Genomic DNA, 12,532 nt, shown 5'->3' on the forward strand with positions numbered 1-12,532 from the left:
CTGGGGTGCACCTTTACTCGCCTGTGCGGGAAGCAGTGTTTCCATGGAGACATCTGAGCAGCAGAGAAGACAGCACTGTGTTCCAGAAGCTTTGGTCCAGAGCATAATTTGAACCTGAATTTCCACTCTGAACGGTTATTCCATTCAAAGCTTTCAATTAGTGTTTACAGAAAGCTATAAAATGCTACTTGGTATCTGCAAACTGCAGATATCTGATTAGAATCAGAACAAGTAAAATCTGATCAGGAGGCATTTCAGACATTTCAGGGCTTCGAGAGACAGCCACAAGGTGCCTTTTCAGAACCCCCGTCCTCAACACATTGGGCAGACCATGGGGTTTACATCGAGCGTTGGGCACTGCAATTCCTTCAAGGTAAAGAAAATACTTAGAGGATAAAATATTTGGAACTTTAAGCTTTTTTTTTCAATCATTTTTTCATAAATCTTTGGTCAAGTTATCATTTCTTCATCTACTATTAAGTGTTTATGCTATGATTAATTGTATGCATAAAACTGCTTTCAGTGGTTGTGATTTATTATTCTATAACCTAATTGTAAATGTGTTACCTGTTGTTAAATAGATTCCTATTCCACAAAATTACACCAATTTCCAGAAACGTGGCTGTCTGAACAAGTTTGAGAATAACTTACCAAGTGCAGTCACTTTGTTTTCTGATGAAACCCAGATGTTACACAGAAATAAGGTCACAGAAAAAAAGATAAGACTACTGGAACCTGGATCTTTCACCTTATAGTAATCTGTTTCTGTCATTGCTCTTGATATTTCTGTGGACTCCAGAGATTTTTATGTCTTATGCTAGATGTGAGACTTACACTTAGCCTTTTGTGAACAGAAAAAGGGAAACTACATATCCAGCTACATTTACCCTAAGAAACAGTTGTGTTTTCTCTGGAAGATTTGTAGGTGCAATAGTGAGCTCAGTTTCGATCTGGCAGCCCACTAATAAATGTCAAAATACTAAAGCAAATATCACCATTCATGGCCACAACAGGAAAAGAACATTCTTGCACTCACAAGTACCCACACGTGCCATGACATTTGGCTAAAAGAATAATCAAGGCAACCAGGGACGAGAGAAGGTAAAAACAAACAGCTCTATAGGAGCAAACGGACACCAGTGAGTTCTTAGGTTTCCCAAATAGAGAAATTAATCTCCGATTCTCTAAGAGGTGAAGGGTGATCACGTGGAATTTGACCCCACCAAGATTGGGGTCAGAGATGGACTACAGATGACCTTCACCTTGATCTCTAGGTCACACTTGGTAACTTTCTTCCAGCAGCTAACCAGGGGAAAGAACCTTGTGCAGTAGGTGGGGTAACGCCTGTGGTCGGCCCTACTACTGGGACCAAAGTGAAGGTCAGGTCGTCTGGCTAGAGCAGTGCCTGCTACCAGCTAGGTCTGTAAGCGAAGGCAGCTCAGCTCCTCGGACCTGCATTTCTACACCTAGGGAAAATGTGTGTTTGTAGAACATCTTTTCCAGCTCTACAGTATAGGACAAGAGAAGAAGAACCTCTTCTCATCTCTCTTCCCAAAAGATACTTTATCATCTTTTTCTGGCTCAGGACAGCAAACTCTATTGTTTACTGAATTCATATAATCAATCGATGTTTAAGAATAGTGAAGACATTCATGCCTCTATTCATGGGAAAGATAATCCCAAAGGTATATTTATTGATGAGGAATTTAATTACTACAAGTAAAATGCTACTAGCTTGTACTACATTCTAGGGGTTCAGAAAAGTTGCACTAAATACTAACTGAATCAATATCAAGTGTTGGAAACAAAGAGTGAGCTGGCAATCTTGGAGTGGAGAAATGGGTTACATCAAGTAAAGGAGTGTCTGTGTTATGTGCAATTCTAACAGCTGATGTTTATTGAGTGTCTGTAACATGTCAGAGGCTTTGCACACATTCCCCGTCTCTCAAGCCAGAAAGCACGGTTTTCTCTTCAGCTGAGAAAACCGAGTCTCATAACCAGCTCAATCCCCCAAAGTCCTTCCCACCTCACCGCACAGCCTTCCTGCTCACAGGTGATGTGGGAAAGATCTAGAAGGAGGGAACAAAGACCTGTGGTGGAGAAAGAAGTCTCCAAATTTCAAATCCCAGGCACCTTTGCTACCTATCCCCCCTGGGACTGTGTCTCTAACAGTACAAATCCGACACAGTAGATCTCGCCGTTCCCATCCAATACCTCCCTCCTGGCTGGTAGATGTCCAACACGCATTGTACAGACATAAGAGGAAAATAAAGGCCAGTATTCGAATGAATGGTATTTTACGATAGAAAAGTGGAGGAAATCATAAAACAGGCAATGACTTTTTTTTAAATTTGAGATAAGAAAATGTGCAAATAGAAGATAAAATCTGAAAATTACAACTCAGTCTAGTTCAAATGTGTGAGCCCTCAGCTGGGCGCGGCTACCAGAACCCAAGGGAACTTGGCCATTCAGGCCTGTGGATGCTGCAGCTTTGCTTAAATGATGTATTGAGTGCAACTATTTTTTAAACTTTTTTGATAAATGAATTTTATTCCTAAAAGAGCTGTTAATCAGGGTTCCATTGTATTTCCAACATACTTAAAGCTGTGAGGACTATTAAAAGAGCAATCAGAAATTAAATAAAGGGCTTGTTTGGGCTCAGTAGGAAGAAATTTACTGCCATGATTACATCATCTCTGGTTTCTCTCACAAGGGGACTCAGGTTTGACAAAATGTGATTCACAGCTAAGTATGCTTGAGAATCCAACGATACAACACTAAAATGAAGTCTGTCAAAACCCTCTCTCTCTCTGAATTCTTGTAGGAACAGTTCACTTCTTTTGAGATTCAAGACCAAAGGAATAGCTGGCACATTAATCCATACTTTGGTGAAAAACTCATGGTTTTTCATTCATTGCTTTGCATGGCTTTAAAGATACGAAAAATTTTTAAAAGTCAAAGCAAAAACATCTTTAAAGCAACATATCATTCCTCAGTTTGGGTTATTTTTTTATCTAAAAACAGCAATAATTATATATTCCTACTCCTCTCTCTGTCTGATCTGCGAGATGTTTTGAATGTTCCATAAAAATCAGAAGTGTTTGAGGTAATAATTTAAACTTAGAGTGTTTTCAGTATTTTTGCCTCAAAAAAAAAATGAAAAGAAGAAGAATCCAACTTCCATCTACTAGCAGCTCACTACTATCTGGGATCTTTACCTCTTTCCAGTTTATTTTTTGTGTTTTGTCCATCTTTCTATTACTAACCTAAGAGGCAGGTGACAGGGGTGAGATGGGAAGGGGACACTGCCAACTCCTAGGGCTCTCCAGGGAAGACAAATGGCAAGACCTGCCTTTTTCTCCACTTAAGAGCAGAGAACCCTGCAGGGCACATCCAATACCTCCAGCACTGATTTTAACACCTTCCAGGCTAGGTAGGAGCACAGCAGGGGTTAGGCAGCGGGAGGCTGGGAGCAGTCAGGGGTCCAGAGAAGAGCCACCTGTGTGACTGAAAGCTGTTCAGAGGGGCAGTGATGGAAAACAGCCACACTGGAAATTCAGGAAGCCTATGGCCGTTTTACTCCACTGTTTCAAAAAATCGTGGCTTTGTGGATCTAATAAAGAAAAAAAGAGCCGGCCCGGTGGCTCAGGCGGTTAGAGCTCCATGCTCCTAACTCTGAAGGCTGCCGGTTCGATTCCCACATGGGCCAGTGGGCTCTCAACCACAAGGTTGCCAGTTCAATTCCTCGAGTCCTGCAAGGGATGGTGGGCTCCGCCCCCTGCAACTAAGATTGAACAGGACACCTAGAGCTGAGCTGCCTCCTAGATGGCTCAGTTGGTTGGAGTGCGTCCTCTCAACCACAAGATTGCAGATTTCGACTCCAGCAAGGGATGGTGGGCTGTGCCCCCTGCAACGAGAAAATGGCAACTGGACCTGGAGCTGAGCTGCGCCTTCCACAACTAAGACTAAAAGAACAACAACTTGAAGCTGAATGGCACCCTCCACAACTAAGATTGAAAGGTCAACAACTTGACTTGGAAAAAAGTCCTGGAAGTACCCACTGTTCCCCAATAAAGTCCTGTTCCCCTTCCCCCAATAAAACCTTTAAAAACAAAAGTTACAAGCGAGGCAATGTCAGACAATTACTAAGCGCTTCATCTATAAAATTAATGATGTCTCTTGGTCAGTATATTGGTTGGTGTTTAGTGCAGCAACTAGAAATCTCCCTAAGTATTTTAAGCAGAAAGAGATTTACTCTTTGGAGGAGTAAGCTTCCTCCAAAGAATTCCATTCCAAGAAAGGCTTCCCAAAGGGCACAGAAATGGCCACCTGTGGAGCTGCTGCCTCTGCTCAACAGGAAGGTGAGCAATTAGGAGGCTGCCAGTGAAACAACGGAGTTCAAAAATGCATCCCCATGCAGCCTTCAAGTGAGAAGGCACCAACAAGCAGCCGTCCCTTCACAACCACAAAGCTGTGGTATGGGCACTCTAATACACCAAGACGGCTGCCGAAAAGGCCCACGTCGTCCCGGGACTCACTGAGCTTGCCAGCAGAGAACAGCCCAATACAAAGCAGCAAGAAGATGGCTCCTGCCTCCCAATGTGTGTCCCAAAGCCTAGTTTTTCAAGAGTCTACACAGTGTGCATTCCAACTTCCGAGCCACTGCAGTAAATGAAGCCACCCTAGAAGCTCCTCAGAATAGAGGCTGGGTTCTCAGTTGATGTTTCCAAGAGGGTCAGCTCAGTGGCTGGGGGCCCGCCCTTCAGTTGCTCATTTCAGGAAAGCTCAGGAGTCAAGGGGGCCTGAGAGCATCCTGGGAAGTGGCAATAAATACTGCAAAGCTCAGCCCATTCAGGGAGCAGCCTCAGAAACCAGCACGTTCGGGGGTTTGTAGGGGTGACAGGACCAGGGCGTTTATATCCACCAGACAGGATCACGCCCGACTCCTTTTCCAAAGGCGTCTCCCTTGTTGGGAGTCCCTGCCCTGTCTCCCCTGTGTGGCTCGGCTGCTCACTGCTTGTTCACTTCAATGAGAGTGTTAGCTCTTCTACATTGGCACCAACAGTAGAAACAGCAGTAATTAGGGAATAAAGAACAGGAACTCCTGAGAAAGCCCGCCTCCTGGTTTCTTCTCTGGGGTCATGGTGTGTTGGTTACTCGCCTCTGCACCTGACACAGTTCAGTAACACCAGCGTTTATTAAATTCATTCTGTAAACCTGTAGAACATGTCTGTAGAAGTGGCGTCATCCTGCTGTAATGAGAACACTTTCCACACTGTGTGGCTTTTTCTAAATCACTTTTCCTGAGCCCGTGTGTAGGCGGCCATATTTCCCATGTCATTTTGGCAAATATTAATATGCTTTCCAAATGGATGGACGCTTCAACATGGAGGTCTATTTTTAAAGGGTTGCTGCATTGTCTTTATAAATATAACCTAGGGCCACTATTAAGTTTACTTTGGGAAGCTATAAAGTACCTATGACTGTTGTGACTTTTTTTTTTAATACTGAACTACAAACTTCATTTTAAACTTTTTGAAGATTACATGGAGCCGTTTCGATAGTGGAATTATCCTGATTTTTCCTTTCATCTATTTTCCCTGTTTCACTGGAGTTGAAATATTTTTATAGGCAGTAATATAGATTAGCTTTTGCAAGAGTCAGTAGAACTTACGTGGTGTTCTAGAACGCTACACTCATGGAGTCTGAGGCCTAGGTGTTTGGTTGGGGAAGGAATGTTGTTCAGGCCAAGTCTGCCAGGCCACATTGGCTGCCATATTTCACATCTGGCAGCCATGTTTTATAAGGAATAGCTTTACTGAGATGTAATTCACATCCCATCACATTTACCCCTTTAGAGTATAGAATTCAGTGCCTTGTGGTACTTCCAATTGTACAAGCAGCATCACTATCTGATTTCAGAACATTCCCATCACGGAGAACAAGCCCCTGCCCATGAACAGTCAGGTCCTGGACGTCCCTCCCCCAACCCTGGCAACCAGTGACCCATGCTCTGGCCCTGGACTTGCCTCTTCTGGACATTCCCTATAAATGGAATCATACAACAAGCAGCTTTTGTGACTGACTAGTGCGATGTTTTCAAGATTCATCATGTCGCATATATCAGTTCCTTTATTTCTGAGTAATACTCCACTGTATGGATAGGCCACATTTTATTTTTCCACTGATGACTTGGGTTGTTTCCATGTCATAGGGCTTGTCTTAGTCTATTCTGGCAGCTGTAAGCAAAATACCGTAGGCTGGGTGATGTAAGAACAACAGATATTGATTTCTTGCAGTTCTGGATGTTGGGAGGCCAAGATCAAAGTGCCGGCAAAATAGGTGCGTGGTGGGGGCTCACTTCCTGTTCATAAAAGGGGAAGGGAGCTCTCCAGAGTCTCTTTTAGAAAGGCAGCAATCCAATCAGGGCCTAATCACCTCCCAAAGACCCCACCTCCAACTGTCACCACACTGGGGATCAGCTTCAACGTCTGAAGTTTGGGGGGACATTTAGTCTATGTAGCATGGCTGCTATGAATATGCCACCACCACCATTTGGGTACCAGCTTGTGTGTGGCTATATGCTTTCTGTTCTCTTGGGTTTATGTATTCCTGGCAGTAGAACAGCTGGGTTACATAGTAACTCTACCTGTAACGTGGTGACGAACTGCTGACCTGTCCTCCAACGTAGCAGCATAGTTTGTAATCCTACCAACAGACTATGGCGGGGCCAACTCCTCTGCATGCTTGTCAGCAGTATTATTGTTTTGATATTTCAGCCACCTTCACGGACATGGTTTCTGTGACTGTGATGTAATGAACCCAGGTCCTCTCTGAACTTTGGTGTTGTGAGGGAGGACGCGAAGGGGGCACAGAAGTCAAAGCTCCTAGAGAGTCGGATTCAAATACGGTTGGAACAAAAGGGTCCCTGCGGCAGCCTGGAGACGTCCAGGCTCTCCCTCTGCTCACCCGAGCCCTGCCCTGCCCTGCCCGGTGAGTGCTCCCTGGGGCATCCTGTGAGGCCTTGCAAATGTCTCATCCTGTGCCCTTGCTGCAGTGGTGGAACTGGAATGTGAACGCAGGTAATCCAGGCCCAGAGTCCTTACTCTTAACCCTACCCTACGCTGCATGGAGCAGCCTAGGGAAAAAATGGAAAATATGGAACAGGCAGAAGAGTGAATTTTCAGAAAGAGAGAAGGAAGGTAATGGGGAGAGAAACAATAGAATATTAAGGAATGAGAACTTTCCAGACTTGACAAAGATGCTGGTTCTCAGATTTTAAAAGCACACTAAGTCTTGACAACTGGTATACCTCTCATTTCTGATCAACTTTTTGCCTCTCAGCTCCAAATTCACCCTCTGCTGTAATGCAATGGATGTCTTTAAACCCTTCTTCTCAGTGCGCATGTTAGGCTTTCTCAGTGAAGGGCACTTGGGGACACTGCAGGCGTCAGGACTTGCCCCACCGCACCTCTGGGCAATATTGTAGGTCTGACGACATTCCAGGGCTGCTCGGCCATTCCACCTGCCTAGAATCCATGGTCCCCTGGACCTGCAGCGCAGCCTGGCCTCATGAGAAACTTCCTGTGGCCCTGTGGACATGGCTACTGTGAGGTCCCCGCCTCCTGCCTGCACCAGCACCCCCACTCCTTCTACACATCGGAGCTCAGCCTGTGACCTCTGCCACCCATGGGCTGGAACTACAGGTCTGAACCTCAACTTTGGAGGCCACAGTTGCCCTTACAAGTTTGTCCTCCTTTGGTCCAAAATACCCATGGACTTTCCTTAGGTCTTACGGTTACTCTCATGGCAGCCGACTAATTCTCAGTAAACTTGCCCTGTTTCATTCATGGTGCAGCTCTGTTCTGACAGGAAATGGGAGGTTCTCTGGCTGTGAGAGGGAGAACAGTCTTTCAAAGGAGTTTTGTTATAAAGGGAGAAGATGAACGAGCAGTCGTGTTGACGGTATTTGGGGTCAAGAGACAAATTTTTCATGGATCCTAGAGCAACTTTATAGCTGAATGGAAATATTTTATAGGGAAGGGGAAACTTATAGTGAAGGAATAAGGAAGATAACTGCAGGAGAGCAGTCCAGGAGAAGGTAAAAGGGAATGGAATCCAGAGCAGGGGTGGAAGGACTGACTGAAAGAAGGGGAAGTTATTTTCATTTTCAAAAGAGGGAAAAACAGAAAATGAGACTTGGGGAGGCATACAGATTTTGAGATGAGCCAACCTGGGAGCTCCTGGTGAGTGATTCTGTTTTCCTCAAAGAAACAGCAGGGAGAGTCAAGTAAGAGTGATGGGGAGAACGGAGGTTATTTATAGGTGTGAGAATAGAGGACAACGTACGAAGGATGTATCTCAGAAAACAGGAAGGCAGGTGAACTGGGGAAGTTTGGTAAGACTAACAAATTGTGTTAAATGCCCTCTGAGATTTGTGGGGTTTTTTAAGTATTGTTGGTATATACAGTATTATATTAGTTACAATAGTTTCAGGTGTACAATATAGTGATTGGACATTTCTATATCTTACAGTGTGATCACCCCACTAATTCCAGGAATCATCTGTCACCATGCAAACTTATCACAATATTATTGACTATATGCCCATTCCCCTTTTCACCCATCCCCCTCCCTTCCCCCACTTCGTAACCATTCCTTTAGTCTCTGTTTTCATGAGTCAGTTTTTATTTTGTTTGTTCTTTCATTTTGTTTTGTTTAAATTCCATGTATAAGTGAGACCACATGGTATTTGTCTTTCTCTGCCTGACATTTCACTTAGCACAATACCCTGTAGGCCCATCCATGTTGTCACAAATGGCAAGATTTCATTCTTTTTATTGCTGCATGATACTCCGTGTGTGTGTGGGGGGGGGCACATCTTTATCCATTCATCTATCAATGGATACCTAGGCTATTGTAAATAATGATACAGTGAACATAGGGATGCAGATACCTTTTAAAATTAGTGTTTTCATTTTCTTTGGATAAATACCCAGAAGTGGAATTGCTGGGTTGTATGGTATATCTATTTTTAGCTTCTTAAGGCATCTCCATACTGTTTTCCATAGTAGCTGTACTAATCTGCAATCCCACTAACGGTGCAGGAGGGCTCCCTTTTCTCCACAGCCTCACCAACACTTGTTATTTGCTGACGTTTTTGCTAATAGCCATTATGACAGGTATGAGATGATATCTCATGATTTTGATTTGCATTTTCCTGACGATCAGTGACAGTCAGCATCTTTTCATAATCAGATGGCCATCTGTGTGTCTTCTTTAGAGAAATATCTTTCCATATCCTCTGCCCATTTTTCAATCGGATTATTTAGTTTTTTGTTATTGAGTTGTATGAGTTCCTTATATATTTTGGATATCAACCCCTTATCAGATATATAATTTGTCAACATATTCTCCCATTCAGTGGGTTGTCTTTTCATTTTGTTGATGGCTTTCTTCACTGTGCAGAAGCTTTTTAGTTTGGTAAAGTCTCATTTGTCTATTTTTGCTTTTGTTTCCCTTGCTCGAGGGGACATATCCAAAAAAGATTACTCAGACTGATGTTAAATAGTTTACTACCTGTGTTTTCTTCTAGGAGTTTTATGGTTTCAGCCCTTACATTGAAATTTTTAACTCCTTTTATGTTTATTTTGTATGTAGTGTAAGAGAGTGATCCAGTTTCTTTTTTTCTTTTTTCTTTTTCTTTTTGGCATGTATCTGTCCAGTTTCCCCAACAGCACTTGTTGAAAACATTGTTGTTACTTCACTGTATATTTTAACCTCCTTTGTCATAGATAAGTTGACCATATAAGCAAGGAGACTTGTGAGTATTTCTGAAAATGAGAGGAATCAAAAAACTGACATGATTTCCTCCAAGAAGTTTTAGGTGCTCAGGCACAGAGAAGGCAAATACTCAGGTTTCAATGGGGTTGAATTTTTCCTACATAAGTATGACAGAGATAGAAAAGAATTAAACATGTTTGTATGGAGTAATTACATGATGGACCACAGAATTTTAAGCTGGCTGAGGAAGGGAGTGATGACATAATGTTTTTAACTAATAAAATGAGTAAGCAATTGGTAGGGCAATGACTTAGCGGCCTTGATGAGGTTAACGAAGTATTGGAGTGGGGGCCTAGGATGAGCTTTAAGGAGACGAAGATTCTGAAATCACCACTTTGGAGGAGGTGTCTTTAAGGATGATGATGAAGCCTGAGGGGAGACCATGAAATCTGTGGGTTGGAGGAGACCACTGGAAGCAAGGTGGCCAGGGCTGGACGAGTCATCCAGAAAATGTTGGTTGATGTCCCCCTGAATGATGCTGGGTGTCGGGGTAGAAAAAAATGATAATCAGCCAAGTTTTATAAAGCCTTTGATGAATACAAGAGTGCTTTGAAAGAAGGTTGCCACATAACAGAAAAGAAGGAAAGCTGAAAGAATAGTCTCAGAGTATAAAGCTTTAAAGGAGGTTGGGGTTTTGAAAGAAGAGGAGGGATCTCCAGCTTGGAAGCTCTGAGCAGAACACCCCACCTCAGAGTATTAGAGACTTGAGTATAAAAAACAAATTTCTGCAGTGGGAGGGTAGGATTATGGTAGGGTGTGAGGGGGCTTATCTTACAGTCAGGTTCATGGACATAAACATACAGCAACTTATAAAACTGGACACTTTAATGTGCAATTTGTTACATATCGATTATATCTCAGTAAAGTTATAAAAGAACAACTCCATTTACAAGGACTACAGGGGAACTTGGGTCCTCGGATGAAAACAAGAATTTACTCGCAAAGAGGAAATGAGCATTCAGAGAAATAGTAGAGAAAAGAAGCAGGTTTGTGTAGCACAAATGGTTTCAGTTCCACTGAACTTGATGGAGGGCAGTGGAGGAGACACATGTTAGGGAGAAGACAGGACAAGGACCAGGGGTGTCAGGTGCCCCAAAAGCCTGGGTAGGTGGTAATGGCTGTGAGAACAGGCCTGTGAGACCTGATAAGGTCAGTCTCGAAGGCCTCATGGAGAAGGCACCATTACTGAAGGCATTCAGAGGCCGAGTCCTGACTCATCGCTCCTCAGAAAACCTGGGCCTCGTGAGTTCTCTCTGCCTGAAATCTCAGTTTGGGGGTAGGATGTCTATTACTGTCGTTATGATTTTGAGGCATCGTGTGTGTGTGTGGGGGGGGGGGGGTTGGGGAGGGGTGAGTGTACCACATCAGCACCATTTCACTTACGTCTATTAATTTTTTATTTTCTTCTCTTTTTTTTTTGCTGCCTTTTGTACTTAAAAAGCAAAATACACAGTGACTGGAGTTTACAGCCCATTAATTCCAAGTAGGCCTCAAAGTTTAGCACTGCCGCAGGAAAATGAAACAGGGAGGTGATCAATCAATAATGTCTTTACTCACTCCCATTCTGAGCGTGCCACTTGTCCTCACCCATCAGTGCTACCGACACTCACCTCTAGAAAAATCCATGCTGTGTAGGCGTGCTATTCAAGACATTCTGTGCTTTCGTTTAATTGCTTTGGTGAGAAATCTAAGGGATCAAAGTATATAGAGGGTGCCAAAAAAATGTACACACATTTTAAGAAAGGAAAAGACAGTATTAAAATTGTAATACAACGAATGACGCTGGCATTCATTTGATGAACGCCATCTTTTGAACGAACGTCATACTGGAAAGTAATACATAGATAACATCTCTTAAAATGTGTGCATTCTTTTCGCACTCCCGGTGTATGAGGTTCTTTGACAGAGCACCCCAAACCTTCCAGCATCTACCTCTCTTTAGTCCTCAGTAGGGCAGAGTAGAAATGACCAGAAACAATCCCTTTCTCACCCGTGACAACTCACAATAATGACACATCAAAGACTTGACCATGACACCTGAAACCATTCAACTCCCAGAAGAAAACCTACGCTTCTTAAAGAAGAATCAGAATTCACCAGAATGATGGAGAGGAAAGATTGTCTAACTTTGAAAAGTGGGTTAAATGTCATTTTTTCAACATAAAAATTTTGTGTAAAAATGTGTTATCAAAACATTGCATGTATGCAGTACAAATACAAGCAGTAGATGAGACCACAGAGCAAGATCGTCATGCTTCCCTCTACATACTCGTCTGAATTTCCAGAGGTGACTACTTTAAACTAATTCTGTTTTTAGTTTTTCTGGCAGGTTCTCGGTCACTCTAAAAATGTTACTGATACCTTCCATTTATTGATATGTCAACTTTAAACAGCATCAATTGATTTCCTATAATGCAAGACGAAGAATTAGCTCACTTAAAATTCTGTCAGTTCATTGGCTATGCCGTCTTTTAAATATTCTTTTTGTCATTACCTCAACGATTACAGTATGCACCCTCATTCTGTTCAACCTGAAATTAGTGAGGACTGTTATTATTTCCTAAGCAGCGTAAGAACCTTGCAACTGTCCCCCTGCTTTTTGAGTTGTGGCTATGCATTTTACTTCTACATAATGTTAAACTCTACAGGCATTCCTGCTGTTGTTTTAAGCCATCCATTGATATTTGTA

Source organism: Rhinolophus hipposideros (assembly GCF_964194185.1).
Source record: "Rhinolophus hipposideros genome assembly, chromosome: 16".
Lineage (NCBI taxonomy): Eukaryota > Metazoa > Chordata > Mammalia > Chiroptera > Rhinolophidae > Rhinolophus > Rhinolophus hipposideros.